Genomic DNA, 22,448 nt, shown 5'->3' with positions numbered 1-22,448 from the left:
CTCCAGCATTGTGTTTTTACTTTCAGCATTAGATTTCCTTTCTTTGTCCTACTTGTAAATTACAATAACTATTTTAAAACCACCAACCACAGAAGAGAAGATCAAGTTTAATCTCTGGTGATACAGTGAACATTCATTCTCGCTCCACCACTCTCTCTGGACTCTGACACTTCGTTTTATAGGTTTATCCAATTCTTCACTCACTGCCAAACCTGGCTCACGTCGCTAATATGAAACTATATCTGGTTTAAGAGATTCAAGCGAATGCAAATGCTAGAAAAAGCAAACTACAAGAGTGACCAAGCAGGTCGTGGAAGGAAAGAGATGATCAATGTTTCAGGTTGGGGCATTGTATAGGAACAAAGAATGTAGATGGGAGGTCAGGAAAAGGTATCAGGACAAGACTCGAGCCATCAGATTCAAAACAGCTGCTACCTCTCCACCATCAGACTCCTCAACAATAAACTCAGAGACTTCTTTTTGTACTTTATTGATTTTTTTTCCCCTATCTTGCAGACAAGGTTGTTTACATTTCTTTATTTGTTTGCATTTATAGTAACTTGCACTACCAATAAGTGGTAATTTTGCCTCGCCCGCAGGAAAAAGAATCTCAGGATTGTATGTGCTGCCACGTATGCACTCTTGACAATAAATCTGAAATTGGAGATGACAAGGGATGAAGCTGGTGATAAATGACTAAGAATGCGGCTGAAGAGAAGGAGAGCAGGAGTGAGGGGGAGACTGACAGAATTCCTGAAGAGAGAAGGAAAACTGGTTTAAAGTGGGCATACCTTGAAGGAAATTCTTTTAGAAGAATGCTCTTGTAACAGAATCTGCCACGATTGCCTTTATGATGTGTGTATGTTGAAAATCTGATTAAATAAATTGTGCCCATCTCTGGTTTGTGAGAAAGCAAATGGCCATCCCCCAGAGCTATGTTAGCTTGGCCTTGGGTAGTTTAGTTGACTTTATTGTCACATGCACTGAGATACAGTGTATGGCTTAGGTTTGGGTGTTATTCAGCCATTACAAAACTATTGTCACTCTCCGTGGCTATTTTGGATTTAAGATTCACAGAACGTCATAAGGTAACCAGTTTATTTGTGGCGATTTTCAAACTGTGTTTACAACATTGGGCACAGCAGATAATTCAGATCCATTCACAGCAGCTTATTGACTCCATCTTTCTGTTAAAATATAACTTGACTTCCCACCCAAGGACTTGAGCTGAAACATTGACTCTGTTTTTCTGTGCAGAGACATTGCTTCCAGCATGCAGTCTTTGCTTTGGATTTCCAACATGGAGTGAACGCATCATACTCTGGCTGCTATGTGTGATACTCCACTTCCATGATTCCATTCCATTGATGTGGAGGATACCTCACTGAGAGAGTGGTGGAAGCAGAGCTGTTGACAGCATTGAAGAAGAATCTTGACCAGCAGTCGAATGGCCTTGTATGGAATACTATGGGACAAATTAAATTAAACCAATCGCACATCAGCATCACCTCCAGATCCTCACCTAGGTATATTTTGAATGGAGACAGGTGTTCTACCACCACTGTGTCAGACTTCTCACAAAAGGTTTTTCAGCTCTCAGAGTCCAAGTCTATGGTCATCTAATTGTACAAGTACAACCAGACAAAACAGAGTTCTCAGTCCAAAACAGTCAGGTACACAACCAGACACAACACACACACATACAGACAAACAATACGTATACAGGACCAGTATTCATGTTTACCAATCCATATTGTTGCATGAAAATAAGAGTCTCGCATGGTTAGTGTGAACAGTTCCTTTGGCCATTCAACATTCTCACTGCCTGTGGGAAGAAGCCGTTCCTCAGCCTGGAGGTGCTGGCTCTGATCCTCCTGCATCTTTTTTCCGATGGGAGCACCTGAAAGATGCTGTGTGCAGGGTAGTAGGGGTCCTTAATGATTTTGCGTGGTCTCTTCAGATAACAATCCTAGATGATCACATTACTGGTGTAAGGGATGAGGAAGACTCCAGTGATCCTCTCGGATACTCTTATGGTCCTGTGATTGACCTTTGAGCCATTTCTCTGCAGCAACCATACCACACTGTGATGCAGCCAGCCAAGATGCTCCAGTTCACCAGAATTCAGTCATTGACCTCCTTGCAAAAGGAAATAGGTCCCCTCTGCTGACCTAGCGTTGGCCACCATGCTGGGCTGGAGTCGAGTCCACTCCCCATGGCCAATGTCACTTCCCATGTCTCAAGCAGTTATCAGACACAGAGAGGTCCTTTTACGTACAAACTCCTTAAAGACAGCACTGGATTCAAACCCTAGCCACAGGTGCAGCAATAATGTTACGCTAATCGTGTAGCCTGGTTTTCCAGAGGTCTGCCTAGACTGGAGCAGTCTGGGGAGAGAGGCTGGGATGGTTTTCCCTGGGGTGGAGGGTGTAGGGTGTCCTGGAAGACGTGAAGAGCACTGTAAGAAATATAGATAAAGAAAATAGGCAAAGACTTTTACCAACAGCAAGGGAATCAAAATCAAGAGGGATAGATTTAAAAAGGAGAAGAAGGGGATTTGAATAAGATAGATACATAGATAGATAGATGCACACAAAGTGGTTGATAGCTGAAATGTACTGCCAGAGGAAGTGATAGAATCAGATACTTTTAAACAGACACTTAACTAGGCACGGCTACGGACCCAATGCAGTCGAATGGGATTAATGTATAAAAGGCCAGTATTGACATGTTGGGCCAAAGGAACTATTTCTGATCTAAATGATCTGACTCCGCACTAATCCCATTTTGTTGTTCGCCCCAGGCATACTTGTGTGCCTGTTACGTTCAGGCTCAGGTTCTTCTTTGTTGGAATGAACTCATCCAAAACATGACGCAACACACACGGACAGGACGATTTACAAACCGTCACCAACAAGTTCAAAGAAAATGTTCCAGTGAGCTGGCTTTGATGGGTGCAACACATCCACAGGTAACAAAAAAATTAAATGAAAAATTATTTGTAAATAACAAGAAAAAGGCGACGGTACCATCACTCGGCCTCGCCAATCAACAGGGTCATGGCCAGGACTCCTCTGGTGTGCCAAATTCCCATCGTCTTGTGAAAAATTAACCTAACTCCTGCTTTAAAAACCTCTGCAACCCTCTGGGACATTAGAGGTGGGAGATACCTTCAGATTTTCATGATTAAAATAAGCCAGAATTAATCTACAGATAAACTGCATCGTCATAATGTAAAATGCTGGAAATACACACTAGGTCAGGCAGACTCTGCAGAGGGAGGGGCGATTCAGGTGAATGACCCTCATCAGGACTTTAACCAACAACCAGGGACAGTTCTCTCTTCTCTGACGCTGTTGTGTGATCCCAGCATCTCCCGTTTTTATTGCAGATTTCCATCTTCTGCAGTATTTTGCTTCTGCTGAACTTAATTTTTTTCAAATTTAAACACAGCACAGTAACAGGTCCTTTTGACCCATGAGCCCCCCCACCCACCCCATGGAAAATCCATGCAGGCACAGGGAACATACAAACTCCTTACAGACAGCATGGGATTCAAATCCCAGTCCTGTTCACTGGTGCTGTAACCACAACACTAACTATACCATCCATTTTCAGTCCCATTCTTTGAAAACTTTTAACCAAAGCTGCATCTGCAGGTCCCTCCCCCTCCATGGAGCTCCCTGAAAGACAAATAACATTATAGATAATTAACCCCCTCCCTCCACATAGAAGATAAAGCCTCCAATGGGGGCCACTCTTACTAAGCAGAACTTTTTTGCAGAGGCATGGGTGACCATGGGTTTGTTTGATGAGAGGGCATATTCAAGAGGGGGCTTAAAAAAGAGTGAATATTGGAAATTAGAGTGTGACATGGCAATAGCCCCAGATATCAGGAGTCTGGAGGAACTGTCCCACATACAGCAGAACAAAGTGGTATAAAACTAGCCCTTCTGTATGACTATCTGCATAGTATGGCACTACCTTCCAATATATGCCCAGAGAAAAAATTCCAAGGCTCTAGAGAAGGGTCTTGGAGGAGTTGAACCAGTGTGTTGCTGTGATAAAGAACCAGCATTCCTGTGATTGGCCAAATGGCCTTACCTTCTGCTGGAACTACCCTGTGTCAGATGCAATTGCGAAACCATAACTACTGGAAATGCAATGAAAAATAGGGGATGCATAATCAGGGTGTGAAAGGGGAAATGTTTAAAGGGAACATTGGGGCGAACTTCTTCATGCAGAGGGCATTGAGAGTGTGGACCAAGCTGCCAGCTGAAGTGGTGAATGTGGGATCACTTTTGATAGTTAAGAAAAATTTGGACAGGTACATGGATGAGAGGGGTATGGAGGGCTATGGTTCTGGTGGAGATCGGTGGAACTAGGTAGAATAATAGTTTGGCACAGACTAGATGGGGCAAAGGGTCTACTTCAGTGCTGTAGTGTTCTAAGCTTCTGAAATACGAAGCTTGCAAAAGGCCTTCAGGATTTCCAGCTTGTCCTATTGCCCATTTAACCACAGATGATCAGGAGGTCCACCTTCTAGGCTGCACACTTTGGCTGACGGTTTTTAAAAAAAGACTCATCTGACTTGGAAATGCAATGGCAAAGCAACGAGACACACGAGTCACAGGGTAACATGGCACCCATCCGTTTTGTGCCTTGTGCCTTCATCCAGCGGTGCTAAGAGATGCTCTTTCATAAGGGTGTCCTCTGCCGCTTGATAGCCAGTGCAAAGCTTCTTCCAAAGAAAAAGGACAAATAAAGCAAGCTTGATTTAGTTGTGCACTTCCTTTCTAAAGTTCAAGGAAAGGACAAGACTTTGAATCCTGCAAGCCACTCTGAGATGACAAATGAACGTCTTGTGTTCTGCTTAATAACAACCCATCACTGGGTTATTTATTACATCTCCTTAAACTGGGCCCTCCTTCAGTTAACATCATGAAAATGATAAAAGACCACATTCTCATCCCCTGCCCCCTCAACACAGCATGCTTCTCTGCTCCCTTCCAAGCCCAGGATTCTAACAAGGACAGCCTGTTGGAGGGATTATCTTTAGAATATTTCATACCCTTGAGCACAACTCCTGCTATTTTATGAATGGCTTGACTACCTCTTTCACTAACTGATATCCATCTTTCACTCATTTCTCCAAACGCATGTTCCCAGTGAAGAAGATTGCTTGCCAAGAGCTGACTTTGGAATTTCGAGCCCAAACTATGCATAATCATTTGACCATTAAAAGCTCTAAACATCCTGGATACCACTGCATCATATTAGGGAATCAGACCAGAATCTCACAAGTATGAAACAGGCATTCGTTGAATGGAATGGAATAACAACTCACACAGTCTTGGAAAAGCAGTCGTCATGCTAAAAGACTCACCCAACCCTGGACACACTCTCTTCATCTCCCCCTTCCCAGTCAGGAAGAAGATTCACAAGAATGAGATCACATACCATCAGATTCAAGGACTGAATTTTTCCTGTCAGATTCCTCAATGAATTTCAAAATTGGGAAATTATGTTGCTTTACTCCAAACCAACTGATATCTCTCCGCAGCTGTCTTGTACTGTGTATCAGATATCCTCTGGGCTGCTGGCAAAGCAACTTCTCACTCCATATTTTGATACATGTGACGAAAGATTAGAGGTAAAAACATACAGTAATGCTGGAGGACCTCAGCTGGTCTCACAGTGTCCATAGGAGGTAAGGATATATTCTCAATGTTTTGGGTTTGAACACCTCTTCTAAGAATAAGCAAAAACAGGAAGGCATTAGAATAAAAGCTGACTGAAGACTGGCCAGGGGAGGAGATCAGACCAACAAAAGATGTTAATTGGATATGATAAGAGGGGATTTAAAATTGATTTTGCATGTGGGAAAGGAGAGGGGGAAGGGAGAAAAGGAGAGGGGAGAAGGATGGTTTCTTTCCCATCTTGTTCTATTCCCATTGTCTTAAACATTTCTTTCCCCATCTTCTTTGCATTATAAAACCATTTTTTCTGTTCACAGTTCTAGAGAGTACGAGAGAGAGAGAGAGAGAGAGAGAGAGAGAGAGAGAGAGAGAGAGAGAGAGAGAGAGAGATCCCAGTCCGGCTTAGCATCATATTTCTGTTGCACTCATGCCCTGATGTCTGCAGCACCCACTGAAATAATCGCTTTAACACTTCTCTAAGGTTTAAATAAAAAATAATTATTTTTTATAAAGCTGAATCACAATAATCTCACAAAATAGATTATTAAGAATTCCCAGGTTTTTCTTCTTTCTCAGTCAGACATATCTGGGTGGAAAGATTTAATAAAAAGTCAAAACACCTCCCTGTTTAGAGAGCCTTGCCATAGCTGAGGAACTTGTAATTGGTCCAGTTATTGGCACTGGTGATCACACCCCCTCCAAAGGACGTCAAGTGAGCTGGCAGCCATTTGCAAACATCAACATGAATAGTGCTGGAATAAAGCCAGGACAAACATGAAAAGTCAAACAAGGAAAGAGCTCTCCCCGGTCAGCTGAGTGCTGCAAACCTTAGGAAATTTCCATCTTGCCTGATTAATCTCTAGGCTCTACACTGAAAAGATGATGAAGGAGATTGTAGACTTCAGAAAGGGAAAACTGGAGGTGTTCGATCATTGGGTGATCAGAGATGGAGAGAGTGAGCAAATTTAAATTCCTGGGAGTCACCATCTCAGCGAACCTTTCCTGGAACCAATACACCAAAGGCATCTTGAAGAAAGCACGTCAGTTTGCAGGGGTTTGGTATGGCATTGAAAACCTTGGCAAACTTCTATCGATATTTAGTGGAAAGTGATCGGCTGTGGCGGAAGGGCCTGGAAAAAGAAAGTGGACACAGCCCAGGACATCACAGGTTCACCAACGGTCAAAACATACAGATTTATTCAGAGCAAAATCCATATAACGTTGATTCCATGTTTTCACCAAACTCCTAAATTTTTGTCTATATGCTTCTGGAACCAACTCATCAGCTTTCAATCTTCTTTCTTTGGCTTGGCTTCGCGGACGAAGATTTATGGAGGGGGTAAATGTCCACGTCAGCTGCAGGCTCGTTTGTGGCTGACAAATCCGATGCGGGACAGGCAGACACGGTTGCAGCGGTTGCAGGGGAAAATTAGTTGGTTGGGGTTGGGTGTTGGGTTTTTCCTCCTTTGTCTTTTGTCAGTGCGGTGGGCTCTGTGGTCTTCTTCAAAGGAGGTTGCTGTCCGCCGAACTGTGAGGCGCCAAGATGCACGGTTTGAGGCGATATCAGCCCACTGGCGGTGGTCAATGTGGCAGGCACCAAGAGATTTCTTTAGGCAGTCCTTGTACCTCTTCTTTGGTGCACCTCTGACACGATGGCCAGTGGAGAGCTCGCCATATAACACGATCTTTGGAAGGCGATGGTCCTCCATTCTGGAGACGTGACCTACCCAGCGCAGTTGGATCTTCAGCAGCGTGGATTCGATGCTGTCGGCCTCTGCCATCTCGAGTACTTCAATGTTAGGGATGAAGTCGCTCCAATGAATGTTGAGGATGGAGCGGAGACAACGCTGGTGGAAGCGTTCTAGGAGCCGTAGGTGATGCCGGTAGAGGACCCATGATTCAATACTGCTTGCATAAAATGCCACTTGCTCTGCAGTCAAGCTAGAGTATGAAACGTGCTTGAGGTCATTTTTCTTTTGGCCATCTTGAACACTCAGCAACCTTTTCAACAAGCTGAAAATAGGTATCTATATCTCCCTCATCAAAAGGAGGCACTAGATTTACCTCTCTACTAGCCAAAAACCTCTCCCCAGGAGTTACAGCCTCAATTCTCTTACCTTTTTCCAACTTCTCCAATTGAAACTGTCTGTCTCTTTCAATCTTTTCCAAGTCATATTTTCTTCGTCTTTCATCACCCTCCCTCGGTTTTTCAGCTCCCTCTACCTCATATTGTCTCTGTTTTTCAGCCTCCAACACCCTCCGTTTCTCTCTCTCTTCTTCCACCCACAATTTCTCCAATTCCAAACCAACAGATCTATCCTGCGGAAAATTTTCTAAGTCTTTCTCAACAAATTTTCCCTCACCTATATAATATTTCATTATAATCCTCTGTATTTGTATTTTCCTCATCCAATGTTTAACTTCAGTCAGTTTTAATGCCATAGAAATAACCATCAGTTCCTCTTTTCTCTTGCTCTGCAGCTCCGCAGGTGATGGTTGTGACAAAAATGTATCAACATCCATTGCTGCGGTTTTCCCACACACAAGCTTTAGATTAGCTTGAAAAAAACCGAATTAACTAATAAATCACAAAAACTCCAATTTTCAAATCGAATGGCTGAATCCCCATAAAATGTTACGAGCCCCGAGGACACCAAGACAAATAGTTACTTAAACAAAAGTTGCTTTTAATCATCTTTAAACATGAAAAATAAAATCAAACTTTAACTTATCACTAACTTACTTAGCCTTCTAATTCTAAGCGCACGTGTATGCAAGTTCAGAAAAGTTCTTGGTTCACAGTCGAATCTCACTTTTCATTCCTCCAAGTTCATTGGTTGCAGGCAATTCATAGTCTGTGCACAGAATTTAACATTTATAAAGTTCACCAGGCTTTGGTGCTCGAAAGGTAAATGGTTACCAAGGTTCTTGTCGGTTTTCAGAGAGAGATTTGTTGTTCCTGGACATCCACAACTGAGGTACTTCCATCAGTCACCTCGGTGTTTTACTGACGAAATTTTCCTCATCAGGGTTCTCCAGATGATAACCTCTTTCTTTCAGGTCACCACAGAGTTCGTTTTTGTTTCTCTTATTTCAAGTGAAACATTAGACAGCCAGTCCTCTCCTCTTGCATGAACCACAAGGGCCTTGACCAGGGTGTCTTCCAGTCAGGCTTGCCAGCTTGTCCTGTTCCAAGTCCCAGCTACTTTTTCTGGCTGTAACACTGTACAAGTGATCGCTGTCTTCTCTCTCTGAGAGAAAGCCGGTTTGACTCTCTCTCTCTCTGCTTACAAAACCACATGACCCTCTTACAACAGCAAGCTCTCCTTCCAGACAGCAGTGGCTCCAGCATTCTCTTTCATCTGTTTCCTTTGGTAAACAACAATCCATTAGTGAAGTCTCCTGAGCACTCTTCAAAGCTCTTGCAAAAAGGTGAGAGACCCCGATATGTCTAGCATTAGCAGAGCTCCAGTATTTCAAATAAGATCTGCTTTAAAGTGTTTGCATGTGATCTACTCTAACAAATCTTTTCCAATTTAACTCCCAAAAACTTATCTATATACTCTGTCACACTCTGCACCATCGAGAACATCTACATGGAACGTTGCGATCAGAGAGCAGCAGCCATCATCAAGGATCTACACCACCCAGATCATGCTCTGTCCTTGCTGCTTCCATCAGGAAAGAGGTATAGGTGCTTCAAGACTCACACCACCAGGTTCAGGAACAGCTGCTATCCCCTCCACCATCAGACTCTTAAATAATAATCAGGGACTCATTTAAGGACTCTTATTTTGCACATTATTCATTACTGAATAACTTTTCTGCATTACGCAATTTGTTTACATTTCTCTCTTTTGTGTACAAAACTTTCTTCTTCAGAACAGTTCATAGTTAGCATCAAGTCGAAATTCTGCCTGGCACGAAAACAAATCTCAGGGTTGTACCGGCAGAGACAACCCAAAGACATTTGAGAAGCAATGAATGTCGGCTGTTAAAACACGGCCAGGAAGATCTCTTTAAAAAAAAGGCAGGGTATCAGTGAAGGTCATAGATCATGAAACTTAATGCTGTGGCAATGTGACCAATCACCCCATTTTGGAATCTGAAGCAAAATGAATAATGGTGAGCCTTCAGGTGACCAGAATCTCGAATGTTCACCATCCGCAAAGTGGAATGGAAGGAAAATGTAAACTCTGATCAGAAGTTGCATATGAAGGCAGAGACTCCAGTTCTTCTCTCTGCCTGCAATATGCAAACGTGCTGGAGAAACTCAGCAGGTCACGTAGCATCCGTTGGAAGTAAAGAGTAAACAATGTTTCGGGCCCGAGCCCTTCCTGACAAAGGCCCTTCATTCCATTCATTGCCCTTTATTTCCTGTGGATGCCTCGTGACCTGCTGAGTTTCTCCAGCACGAGTCTGTGTATTACCCTTGACCCCCAGCATCTGCAGATTGGCTTAGTTTAACTTCTTTCTGGCTGACTATGAGGGGGCAGTGTAGAATCTCTGGGGGGGGGGGGGGAAAGGCCTTGTGCATGAGCAACAAAACAATACTCCCATTATCTGAAGCAGCAGACCCTTGTGATTTCATTCACTTTTGGTCCGTAATGGAGCTAACAACGGCCCCCTTTCAAACCTCCCCCAGGTCCACAAAGCTGAAAATGAACAGAGTGGAAAGAAAGGACCAGAGACAGAAGAATCTGAAGTATCAAAATCCAAACACCAATTCTCCTTTCCCTTCTGCAGTCGCTTGCTTGACCCACTGACCAGGGGTTCAGTGCTAATATTTTAGGTGCTGGAGCTCACCAAAAACAGCAACAAGGAGGGGCTGGAGCCGCCCCATGAGGTGCCTGGACCACCCCCCGCCTGGTGAGCTCCGGCAGAACTACACCCCTGCTGCTGACCTCCCCCTCGGCCATCCTTTCTCTGCTTGAGTTTGAAGAGACTGCAATTGTTGTGCAGTTCACAACCTTACCAGGTCCTCTGGCTTGTTTATTACCCATGTCCTCTCCATAGTACTTCTAAAGTACAGCATCGTTGTAATCCAGAAAACATGGCAGCATCGTAACCCCCTATAAACCCCTAATGACCAGATAATCCAATTTTCATTTTCTTTTGAACAGGGTGGTGGGGAATTAATATCAGGGAAACCTTCTCCGATACCATTCAAAATTGTGGATTTTTAAAAAAAATCCAGTGTAGAAGTTGCAATATTCGATTCAGAGCCAAATTTCCACTGGCAAGAATAAAACTGGCATCAGGACCTGTTGATTTTTGGATTATAGTGATGTACTGGTAATACATACTAATAAAGCCAAACCCTTCTATGCCTTGACCCACCCAGTCTCTAACCCACTGCACCCAGGGCCAGGTTTTAATTGCCCTAACATGGCCTGATGTCAGTTTTTGACTGGATAGGTTCCTGTGAAGTGATGTTGGACAGTGTATAGGGCTGTACAAATGCGAGATTTTGAATGAAAATCACACTTTGGATGAACTTTCGAGCTCTGTATCTGCTATACAATCTAGAAAACATGCACAAAATCAGGACAGACAATCCAGAGAAAGGCAGGCAACTAACACTGGGAGCCTAGAATCACATGTAGGTTCACTCTTGGCGAGGACCCAAAGAGATTTTACAATAATCCAGATTTATTGTTATTATTGCTGAATCTCCAAGCTTATCTGTTGACATAATCCTAAAACCAGGAGTCGCAGAGTTTAGACAACATGCAAACAGGCTCTTTTGGCCATTAGGTCAATGATGACCATCAAGCATACCATCCTATTTTACTCTCCATACAGTTCCAATGACTGGAAAGGGCATGACCGTTAGTGTAGAGGTTAGTGCAATGCTGTTACAGCGTCGGCAACTGGGATTCGAATCCCACACTGTCTTTAAGGAGTTTGTACATTCTCCCCATGTTTTCGTGGGTTTCCTCTGGGCGCTCCAGTGTCATCCCACCATTTAAACATAATGAGGATTGTAGGTCAATTGGGTGTAATTGGGTGGTACAGGCACATGCTCCCAGAATGGGTGAATAACTGTAAGGGCCTGATACTGCTGAACGTCTAAAATTAAAAAAAAATTAACTGCCTCTGGATTCCATTACTCATCTACACTTCACAACCGTTTATGGCATCTTACCCACCAATACTCATATTTGTGGGAAGTGGAGAGCCACACTGAAAATTGTAAAGTCCAGAAAGACGTCATTGGTGGTCAGGAATGAACCCAGGGTTAATGTAGGTGTTAGGCAGTGGCTCCAGCATTCGGTCTTCTACTGCCAACTTCTCAGCTGCCCTGGGGAAATTTGAACTTGGGTCTCTGGTTCAAACCTCTGGACTGCACAATATTAATGTGTCCAAATCATTCCTGAGGCCTTGCTCTTCCCTAGTCCAGGACTTTCCTCCAGTCCTTACAAGCATCTACTCTCCTCCCATTCCAAACGTCTGCTCAAATTTCCATCACTGTTGGAATCCAAGGTCATTGAACTCCCTCTCAAACTTCTTTCCTCCTTTATAATCCTCCTTCCTGCACACCTTGGAAAGCTGCCCCTGCATCACCACCCCCAGGATTTCACGAACATCTCCCTTGCTCCTTTGGCAGTGCTACGCAAAAGGAAGCTGTCGTACCACTATTAACAAGAGAGAGCAACCAAGGAGTGTAGCAGTGGAAAGAAACCTGAGTCGGACTTTAGACATGCGAGAAGAGAAATAGCGTTTGCTCTGTGGAAATGTAAACGGGAGCATCTCATCGAGTCCAGGAATGTTCTGCGTGCGCTGGGTGCATCAGTTACTTCCTCAGCGCCAGAGCAAGAGGTGTTTTGATACAGCCAATCCAGTTCTGGCAGACTTCAACTTGCTAAATGTAGGATTTATTGACCCAATGCACGGTCTGAGTTGCACAGATTATTGCACGGCATCCAACTGCAATTGAAAATTGGAACACTTTGTTCACTGTTGGCCCAAGTTATCTTCTCCTGCTCTGCTTTAAAGTCTGGTATGAGGATGAATTCAGTACACGGGTACACTGGCCTGGTGTCGCAGCAAGGCCAATATGTAAGGGCTTGGGAACATGTAGCTGAAAATTTACCATTCAGATGTGAAAGGAGAAGAAATCAATCTTCAACTTCTGCACTCCAGATATCTCAGGATAAATACATTTTTTTTGGAATCTTGACCATTTTATTTGTTGAAAGTGGTTATAAATGTGCCCTGATCAGGAAAGCTCCCTTTTCTGACACTGCTTGATGCTACCCCATCAACCAAACCTATCAATCACTTGCTGGTGCCAGAGACTGCAATTGATTTTATGCACACAATTTATTCCTACCCACCTCCCACTTATATTGAGTTGAGCAGCAGGGAAACAAGCTCTTTGGCCCAACTTGCCCACGCTGACCAAAATGTCTCACCCGTAGCAGTCCCACCTGCATGCATTTGGCCCATATCCCTCTAAATCCCTCCTATCCAGGCATCCATATTTTTGTTCTCAAATGTTGCCAGAGTACGTGACTCCAGCACCCTCCTGGCAGCCCGTTCTGTACACTCAGCACCCTCTGTGTCTAAACGGTCACCTCTCATTTTTCTATTAAATCTCCCCTACCCCACTTCCCTCACCTTAAACCCATGTCCTCTGGTTACCAATTCCCTGACTCTGGGTAAAAGGCTCTCTGCATTCACTTGATCTATTCCTCTCGTAATTTTGTATACTTTGAGAAACATTTACCCAGAAGCATCTACTAATGAAATATGTTGCTCTGGTTTCTGCATCTGCTATTTAAATATACTTTGCTTTTTAATTGGCCTTCCCTGTCCAGAAGATTGCTAGCTGTAAGTCGCACATCCCAACCTATCTCGAGTTCATTCACAGACAGAGTGCCATGAATAGGTGTTGTGCCCCTTTACGCCCGTATGATGTGGACTGCAGTTCCATCATCCTCAGTGTTGTGCCTGGTTTTTTACAGCATAAAATCAGGCTCTTCAGCCCATTCATTCCATGCCAGTCCTCAACCTTCCCCCTCCTCCACTCCCCTTTCCAATGATCTCACTCTAATCCCAGCTTTTTATTTTCCCCACGTTTTCAACAACTCCTGCCACTTGCTCAGGGAGAGATAATACAGTGGCTAATTAACTTTGGGATGCAAGAGGAGACTGGAGCACCCTGAAGAAATGGTTACGGTGATTGATTGCTTGAAGTCTGAACAAAGCAATCCCTGTTTAAATCTGGCGCTGAGTACAAGGAGTTTGTTCGCTCTCCCCATGACCTGTGTGGGTTTTGCCCGATGCTCCGGTTTCTTTACAGGTTCCAAAGGTGCACGGAGTGGGGGGGTCAGTCAGTTAATTAGTCACATGAGCATATTTGGGCAGTGCAGCCTCATGGGTCGGAAGGGCCTGCTACCATGCTGTATCACCAAAAACAAAGAGATACCTGTACTGTGAGAAGGGTTCCTCCACCAGGTCAACTGTAACATTCACACCGCTGTGTAAAGTAGAAGAGAAAGAGCATAGCGAATGGAATGACAATGGAAAAAAAAAGTCAATTGGTGCAAAGCAAGGAGAACACTGTTGTGGGGTTCATTCAGGAGCCTGATGGCCATGTGGAAGAAACTGCCTTTGAGCCAGTTCGTGTTGTGAAACACTTGCCCGGTTTTATTTAATTCAACTGATCAGGCAAGTAGACATTTTTAATGTTTACTAAGTAACATTATAAAGATCAGAAGCCTGATTATAGCAGAAGTTCCAAGGTAGGCTCTTTATTCCAATGCATTTCTTTATTCCAAAGCGCATTTCAATTACACGCTATTTAAGCCACATGAAAGTACCCACGAGTGACTTAGAAAGAGAAACTACAGCAGATCAGTCTGGTCTTCTCAGGAGTCTCATTGTTTACCCTGAGATTACTCGCACCTAATAGTTACAAGTTACTGAAGCTTCTCCTGCTTGTGGGAAGACTCCCAGTTGGTGAAATGTGTCCGTTATCAATAACTCTTGGACAGGTTAATATTTAACGTGATATAGGTTTTCTTTCCAAAATAAACTTTGTCGCAATAATTATTTACAAAGATAAATTGTTCAGAGTCATTCCTATTCCTTAAAGTCACATCTGTCACTGTACATTCTCTATTTACACTGTGGCACCTGGTCACCTGTTGTTTGAGGGACTTCCCCTTGGACTCAGCCCAGTTTGGTAATGGCAGGACTCTAGACTGTGGTCCTCACCCATCCTCTCTCCCCCCCCCACTCCCCACAGCACACTTGTGTTGGCTCCAACAAACCTCAGTGCATCCCTCAGTGCATACTCCTGTGGTCTGGAATGTGCCAGTTGGCAGCATTCCCTCACCGGCATCTCGGGGCGCTGGTACACCAGTGATCTTCAGCAGACCAAAGGTCATCTTTCTCAGAGTTGATGATCTTCCTGCAGCACTGGGTGTCTGTCTCAGTGGGCGTCCCCAGGAACAGCATTTAAATCAGAAAGTCCTCTGCCACACTGCTGCTGGGGTTGGACCGTGACAAGGACCCTTGCATTCTTCTCCACACACTCTTGGCAAATCCACATTCTGCAAAGAAGTGGAGGACTGTCTCCACTCTACCGCAGTTGTCTTGGGGACAATGTGCATTGGGCCATATTCCTTTCATAAATTAAAGATCTGACTGGGGGGGCCTCCTTTCACCACCAGCCAATGCTACATTCTGGTGCTTTTTTTAGTGAGTACTGGTGATGAGGCATCCCACTGGATGACTTGGAACAGATCCATCAAGTCCGAGTCTCTCGGTGTCTGCCAGACATTCTGTGCTGACCAGTGCCTGATAGACTTGTTGTCAAAAAGTGTTTGTCAGGACAAAAAACTTTTCCACAGAAGGTTGACAATGTGGCAATGTCCGGCTGACTGGGACATTGCACAGCAATGGGGCCAATCACATCCTTCGCAACAGGTAGAACCTCAGCACAGTGGCATTTGGTGCCCTCGTTCTTTGGTTCCATACACAGCCTGATGCAACCACACATAAAAGAGGTAATCAGAATGAGGGCCATGTTAGGTGTGCCCTTCTTTCACCTTACACCACTGCCCCTCCACCCCCCCCCCCCCCCCCCCCCCCCCCCCATTGTGTGGTGACTTGTACATGACGACCCTTTCCATCTTGAATCCCGATATGAATCGGAGGTCTGCTCTTGTCACTGCCAAGGCAGATGTCCCGGGGATGGGCAACACTTGTGGCATTTACAGAAGTATCATGACCTCCATATACAGTATGTACTTCCATAGAGGCACAGGTGCATTAAAATATTCTGAAGAAAATGGTATACACGTGCTCAGAACATGCAATGCAGAGATTGGTTGAGGTGAATTATAATGGATGGCTCATTGAATGAGGGAGTTTGGATCATGATGGGTGAAATGTAAATAAGCAAGTATGGAGTAGAGAAAGCAGTGGATGAATGTTCTGTCAGCTCTTTGCAATCAATTTCAAGTTGTCTGATATAGATTGATGGCATCAGGCATCGTCTGCATTCCCCTGTACTGCAGTCTGCAGATCACAAAATACCCTACAGAGTCAGATTTCCCTGCAGGAACACAATCTCCGCCTTTCCCTTTTCCACCAGCAAAATAGCAGGTGTTCCCCAATGAACTCACGCCTCAGGCAGCAGGGATGGACCAAAGCGAGACGCACGTTTGACAACTATCTGACAGCTGCACTTCGAATGAGAAATAGTTTCTGAAGGCAAACCTGCTGAAGGCCAAGTTACCCAGTTATCCCGCAAGAAAGTCATGTATCAAGAGATCGAGTACAAAGGACATGCTCTTCTGGGGCTGAGTGGTGGAGGAAATTAAGATCAACCGATACACAGCTGCAGCTCACCAAAACCACAGACGCACGAGTGCAGGACAAAATGCTAGCACTGATGCATAGACACAGGATAAAGCAGAAGCATTGGATGGTATACAGGGACCTCCATCTCAATGAGAGCCTCTTTGCCACAGTTCTTGAATGGCCCTCTCTTAAATATAAGATGGTCTCTTCAATTTCACAAACTCTACCTCATCAGGTCTTTGCACTGTTGCTGTACTTTGGTGTTATTTTTGCAGTACTTGCTGTACTTAAAGCAAGGGATGACTTGCAATGGATAGCACACAGCATAAAGTTTTTCCACTGTATCTCAGTACCCATGACAATAAACATTACAATTCACCATTGAAAGACCACAGGATAAATGATAGAATGACACATGGACAGAACGCCCCTGGAACTGATCCACAAGGCCTCACTGTTTGCTCTCAACAGAACTGTCCATTATTATTTTTTTAAACCACAGTAACCATAACAGCTTGTATTACAAATGTTTAACAAAGTTTGTAAGGGACAAAGAATTGCATTTGGTTTTACTTGGCTTTTGCCATTATTTTTAATTGGCTTTATTCATTTTTTAAAATGCAAAAACTCTTCGGTCACTGAGGTGCTTTCACACTGAGACCCCAGTAAATTGGTGTGCCAACAGCTTTTGTTTAAAGCTGGGTTGGATTAGATCAAAGCTAAGTCCGTGCAACCTTTTACATAGGGACCCGACAGGAGGCGGGACCTGCAACATTGGAGTGCTGGTGTCCCAGGAAGGTGGGCAAGACTTTTACTCTGGAGCCGATGCGAAATGCATTGGCTCTGATACTACCTACCTTGGAGGGTAAGTACCGGGTGAAAATGAGCCCTCTTCCCCCCCATATTGTGTTGGTCGTGTTCAAACAGGCAAGTGAAATGGTAAAAAAGGCGATTAAATACTGGGTTTCATGGGCAGTGTGAAAGCACTTAATGTGTGAGAGTTGTCCTCACTGTGTCCTGACAGTCATCTGCTGCTGGATAACCAAAGAAAATGGTCTTTGAAAATGTAAATTATGATTCACATAAAGAAGTGACCGAGCATGCTGTGCTCATCTTCCCTGGAGCAGAGAAAAAGGAAGATGTGATCTGATAGAGGAATGTAAAATAACTAGGGCGGCAGATTGGAAAAACCAAAATTCCCATCACGATGACAAAAATGTTGAAGAAACTCAGCAAATCTCGTAGCATTCTTTAGGTAGCAAAGTCAAAGATAGATAACCAATATGTCGGGCCTGAGCCCTTCGTCCAGCGGGATGTCTAATGCAGGAGAGTGAAATTTCAAGGCGAGAGGTTGGCGACTTAAAGGGGGAATTTCACTACACCAAATGTACTGTCTGAAGAGGTGTCGGAGGGAGATACCCTCACAATATTTAAGAAGCAGCCATTCTCAACAGGGTGGGGGTGTGGATTCCGGTTCGTTCGGTGGAGCATGCAAAATGATGACACCTAAACTTTCGTCTTGGTCACACACTACTTTATTCTGCAGAATTTTTGAGCTGTCTGCTCACTGCTGCTTCAATGGAGTCAACAGGCAGAAAGTTTCTCACTTGTTCAGTCTACACTTGGGTCGGGTTACATTTGGCCCAGTTGAAAGTTTACACCATACATTCTTACCCATTACAATTGCTTCTACGTACACATTAGGTTGCTACATAAGATTGACAGCCTCTTATCAGACATTGCTGAAGCTGATTGGTTCAAAGTAAATTCCTATAGTTAGTCGTCATGCTAATTGGTCCATTTGTGCTACCTCATCTGCCTTATTATAATGCTGCAAAATCTGACTATGTTCTCACTTGCTTTTAACCCCTTCCTTCCTTGGGGGAGCTCACACATCCCCCTCCTCCCTGGGGACCACAGCACATTTAAGTAAAAGCCTAGTTTTCTTTTCACCTTGCGTAACATAACTTTTTTATGTCGTTGGTAGGAGAGAAGCATTGAAGAAACCAAAGCAACTGCTTCAGATGGAAAGGGGGGGGGGGCATAAAATTTGAGCAGAGTCCTGGGATTGTTGGGGGGGGGGGGGGTCATCATCACTGAACGAAGGCAGATAAGAGGAATACTTGAATCGTCAAGGCTTGGACAATGGATTTAATGCAGATAAGTGGAATTTGTGCATGTAGATATAATGGCTAATGTGGGCTGAAGGGTCTATTTCCATGCCATTTGACACAATGACATTTCAGTTCTCCGACAGCGCATTCTAACTGCTGAAAACATGGAGCAATATTCCAAGAAGGAAGAATAAACGCAAGGAAGTTCACTGGTCTCTGGCAGCAGCACCTAAAGACTTTGAACAAGAGCACTTTTGTCTGGTATTTCTTTTTTTTTTTAAAAAGTAAATTTCCACATTAATATCCCCAAAATTTAGCTGAGCAGATCCCGTTTGTTAACATTCAGGCAGAAGCCTGAGAGTTAGATAAGACACTAGTGGGCAAAGGAGTTAAGGGTTATGGGGATAAGGCTGGAAAGGGGTACTGATGGTAGTAAAATGGCGGTGCTGGCTCGATGGGCCGAAGGGCCTACTCCAGCTCCTATTGTCTATTGTCTATTGACCTTCCTTCAGCCGGATTTCATGCAATCGCCATGGCATTGAAGGTCACTGGACCCACGCAATCTGACACAGAGGCACAGGACAAAACACTGGCATGGAATGCAGAAACATAGGACAAAACATGGGCCCGGACATTGACACACAGAATGAGATGCAAGCAACAACATTGAATGATACGCGGGAGTAATTCTTTCAGATCTATTCCCTTCATCTTTCCTACAGCTCTACACATTATTCCCCCTTAAATGTCTATCCAATTTCCTGTGAAAGCCATTTCCAGCAACCTTCCAAGTCATCAGCGCCCTGTATAAAAATATTTCCTGTCAAACATGAACATCTGTAAATGCTGGGGTGAAGAGTAATGCACAAACTCAGCAGGCCACACAGCATCCATAGGAATCTAGGGACAGTACAGTTAGCGCAACGTTATTACTGAGCCAGCAACTCGCGTTAGAATCTGGCACTGTCTGTAAGGAGTTTGCATGCTCTCCCCATGTCTGTGTGGATTTCCTCCAACCTTTCAAAAACACAGAGGTTGTAGGTTAATTAGGATATTCAGACAGCATGGGCAGATGGGCGGAAGGACCTGTTACCAGGCTGTATGTCTATACTTAAAATTAAGAAGGAAACAGTAACTGAAGTTTGAGGCATGGGAGTTACCCCACATTTGTGAATTGTAAAAAATTATTTCCATCCGACATACCCAGTATTTTTCGTCCTTCACTTTGAAGCTGTCTTCTCATGATGGGAGCGGATTTCCTCTACACCTGCAATGACCTTGGACACCTGTCTGGGCCTTCTAGGCACCCCAGGTTAACTTCATCATCTATGGAACTATTTGAGTAAATCTTCTTTTGCATCCTCTGAAGAACTTTTCCATCTTCCCTCAAGTGCAGTGGCCAGAATAGAACCCTGTGTGTTCATGCCCTACAGCACAATTGCTGCAGGCCCCATATTAATGTCTCAATTTGGACCCTTGAGTTTAAAGAACATTGCCATTCCCTCCAGCTATGATCCAAAAGCTTAAACAAAGCTTCATTACATTTGAACTCCATGCCCCTTTTTTCCGAGTGCCAGACTCCATGTATTTAGTAAGTCCCCAATTTTCAATTAGGGTTTATGTGCCACTGAAATTAAATTTAAATTTAGACATGTAGCATGGTAACAGGCCCGTTCTTCCAACTAGCCTGAAGCACTTGGAGAAAACCCATGCAAACACAGGGAGAATGCACAAATCACTCACAGCCAATGCAGGATTCGAACCCCGGTCACTGGAGCTGTCACAGGGGATGCTAACTGTGCCATCGGGTAGAACAGGTAGAGCATAAAATCATGAAACTACATGCTCCAGTTTGCAGGCCAGAAAATAAGGGCTGTCAACTCCAGGGTGTTCTAGACAAGCTGACAGGGTAAGGGCAGGGCTGTGTGCCATCAACTACCTTTTATTCCTGTCATGGTTGAGCTTTAAAGATTTTACAACAGATGTTACAGCCTTGTTGTGCAATTAGCTATTTATGTTAATCAACCCTTTGCTGATCCAAAGAGCTTTTGGCCAAAAATAGCATGTAAAAAGCAGAAAATAAACTACTGTACTGGAAGAACTAAGGGGGTCAGGCTGCATATGTGGAAGCAAAGGGATGGTCAAGATCCTGCATCATGTCCTGATGCACGATCGCTCCCCAAAACATCATCGTGCACCTTTTTCCTCCACTGACGCTGCTTAGCCCACAAGAGTTCCTCCAGTAGTTTATTTTTTTGTTCCCATTTCCAGCATTGTGCCTCCTTGGGCTTCGAAACATGCTTCATTGAGCAGAAAGCCACATCTTAAGTCATTCATAGAACAATAGAACACTACCGTACAGTCTGTACGGTACCGAGTCTGTACCGAACTACTATTTTGCCTGGTCTCATTGACCTGTACCATAGTCCACCGTACCCCTCCCATCCACGTGCCTTTCCAAATGCATCTTAACTATCAATATTGACCCCAGATTCACCACTTCAGCTGGCAGCTCGTTCCACACTCTCACCATCCTTTGCATGAGGAAATCCACCCCCCCTCAATGTTCCCTTTAAACATTCCGCTTTTCACCCTTAACCCATGTCCCTCATAATTTGTATAGCCCTATTAAATCTCTACTCGTTCCATGGAATAATTTTTCCAAAGACATGGACAATCCTAAACGGTCTCTGAATAGGTGGCATGGGGAATGGATGGCCACAATGAACAGAGAGCAAATCATACTGTCCTCTGTCTGTGAATGCATTAACCTGGATTAAACAATACAATACTCAAACATACTCAGACTCAGCAGGTCATGCAAGCAGCCACAGGAAGTAAAGGGAAACCAACGATTCGGGCCTGAGCCCTTCGTTTCACCAGCATGTTTGTGTATTGCACTTGACCTAAGCATCTGCAGACTTTCTTATTTAACCATTCTCTATTCAACTTTAATGGAAAATATTGAGATAATGACCATCCTGTAAAGGTCAAACTGTGGCTTATGAGCTTAGAAATGTTGCTTCAGCATGTTTAGCTTAGTAACATGTAAAGATCTGTTACTAAGCAGGGCAGCAGATGAATGAACACTGAAATACAGAAGTAAATGCTGGAAATAATCCATACTTCCATAAAAGCAGTGTCCACCCATTTCAAATCCCCATGCCATTCCCTTGTCGATTTGTCTGTCCATCGTCTCATGCATGGTCAGACTGAGACCACCCACAAATTCTGTCTGGGTATCCACCCACTAGATGGCATTAACATCAACCTCTGGTTTCTTTTGTTCTTCCCCACCCCCCCCACCCCCACTCCCATCTTTCCTTTCCTTCCTTGACCTTGCTCTAGAAACTTTAGCTATTGCTTTCCGAGAATGACTGGCATTTTAAGGAAGGGCACTGACCACAAAGTACAGCTTTATGCTTTTATTTCTAATCTTAAGACCTCATTGCCTTCTAAGCTTTCTTTACTTTCTCATTTTAGTCAATTTTCAGGGTAAGTTGAATTTACATAAAAGTGAACTCTTTCCTTTGAATAATTTGGAACCAACTAAATACCAACCTGCCTTTTAAAATTGTAAGAAATAAATTTATTTATTTAGGTGTAACAATTATTAAGAATTATAAACACTTATATAAAGAAAATTTTCTTAAGTGACGGATTATATCATATTTCATGATACATATAAATATGTTTTTGGAGGAGATAGACTGTGAGGGTTTGGGTCACAAACAAACACTTCAGAAAACAGATCTCATTTAAAATGCAAGAGCTTGGCTGAAGCCAGTCATGCAGGCACCAGTTGCTTTGCAAAGAC

General features: G+C 43.8%; 1 protein-coding gene and 1 long non-coding RNA gene across 4 annotated transcripts in view; one reads left to right on the top strand and one right to left on the bottom strand.

The window, feature by feature from the left end:
* The window catches only part of LOC138757007 (uncharacterized), a 105,332-nt gene extending 104,556 nt beyond the window's left edge, over nt 1-776 (top strand). Inside the window, exon 5 of the long non-coding RNA XR_011353271.1 lies at nt 600-776. This is a non-coding gene — a long non-coding RNA (uncharacterized lncRNA). The remainder of the gene's footprint in view (nt 1-599) is intronic.
* rnf24 (ring finger protein 24) overlaps nt 1-22,448 on the bottom strand; it is a 181,479-nt gene that overhangs the window by 137,838 nt on the left and 21,193 nt on the right. The window contains exon 2 of one of the 3 annotated variants that reach the window (XM_069923577.1): nt 14,134-14,184. The exons of the other annotated variants lie outside the window; for them this stretch is intronic. The gene's annotated coding sequence lies outside the window, so the exon portion shown is untranslated. The remainder of the gene's footprint in view (nt 1-14,133; nt 14,185-22,448) is intronic. 3 annotated transcript variants of the gene reach the window in all.

This window comes from Narcine bancroftii, chromosome 3, assembly GCF_036971445.1.
Source record: "Narcine bancroftii isolate sNarBan1 chromosome 3, sNarBan1.hap1, whole genome shotgun sequence".
Taxonomy (NCBI): Eukaryota; Metazoa; Chordata; class Chondrichthyes; order Torpediniformes; family Narcinidae; genus Narcine; species Narcine bancroftii.
The sequence above is the reverse complement of the archived record's forward strand: the minus strand, read 5'-3'. Positions and strand labels throughout refer to the sequence as shown.